Source organism: Sinocyclocheilus anshuiensis, unplaced genomic scaffold (assembly GCF_001515605.1).
Source record: "Sinocyclocheilus anshuiensis isolate Anshui unplaced genomic scaffold, SAMN03320099.WGS_v1.1 scaffold1468, whole genome shotgun sequence".
NCBI classification, from domain to species: Eukaryota; Metazoa; Chordata; class Actinopteri; order Cypriniformes; family Cyprinidae; genus Sinocyclocheilus; species Sinocyclocheilus anshuiensis.
Genome location: NW_015546129.1, coordinates 210,372 through 211,509, shown reverse-complemented (window position 1 = coordinate 211,509; position 1,138 = coordinate 210,372). Strand labels below are relative to the sequence as shown.

Genomic DNA, 1,138 nt, shown 5'->3' with positions numbered 1-1,138 from the left:
GAGTGTGAGTGTGTGTGTGTGTGTGTGTGTGTGTGTGAGAGTGTGTGAGTGTGTGGGTGAGCAAACCCTCTTTGGGCTCATTTCCATCAGCTAAAATGGGAAAATCTCTGTGACAGTCAGACCAAAGCATCTGTCTTGAGCGGTAATGCCTGCGCTTCATCCGCTCCTACTTCAATTAGTCCCACAAATAGGCCAGTGTTTGAAATAATGAGTCAATTTAATGACTCTAAATCCAAAAGGTTTTGTCAGAAATGAGCAGCGTTGCCTTCTAAATCAGAACAGGCATTAGCACTGGCCCCTAAGATAAATTAAAATTGTGTTTCGCTAATAAAACGATGCTGTCCGTGGATCCGTTTACACAAGTGCAGCTTTTAAGCTTGGCCAAAACAAATATGAACGGATTTCTCTGCAGTTAGCTTGCTATACACTAATGAATTTGTGCTTGAAAGCTGCTATTTAGCTCAGCGCTACACTCCACCTGAGCTCCAGTGCTGTAAACATTCATTTCAAACTTTATTTTACAATTGTTTTCTGATAGTCCTCTCAGTGTGGCTGTGCCTGAAAGAGAACGTTGATTCATGTGTTAGAATTCAGCAGTAAAAGCCAAGTATATAAAAGTTGTGTGTGTATAAAATGTGTGTGTGTGTATAAAATAAGGAAATGTAAATAAGTTAATATCAAAATAAATGAAATAGTAATATAAGTTTATAATAGTTTTAAAATAAAAATATCTGAATATATGAAAAGTTAAATAATATTTTACAACATTATATATAAATAATAATAAAAAAATAAGATTAATTGTTTGTCTTTTTTAATTATATATATATATAATGTAAAAAATATATAATTTTTAAAAAGATGAATTCTTTGTCTTTTTTATTTGTTTCATTGTTATTTATATATATATATATATTAGGGATGTAACGATTAACCGCGAGCCGGTTGTAAATCGATTTAAATATGTGACGATTCAAATCGGTTGAGATGCTAAACAAATTGCGATTCAGTTAGAGGTAGGAGTTTATATGAATATGTATGTCTGTAGGGGAACTTACTGTCTTTAGATGGTATTTTTTCTTTTCCTCTTGCCTCTGTATAATGCATATTAAAGTTCATAAGTGCAGCGCTGCTTTGT

At 33.0% G+C, this 1,138-nt stretch overlaps 1 protein-coding gene across 1 annotated transcript in view; it reads left to right on the top strand.

The window, feature by feature from the left end:
* The window catches only part of LOC107701041 (neogenin-like), an 81,598-nt gene that overhangs the window by 65,709 nt on the left and 14,751 nt on the right, over positions 1-1,138 (top strand). The gene's annotated exons all lie outside the window — the stretch shown is intronic.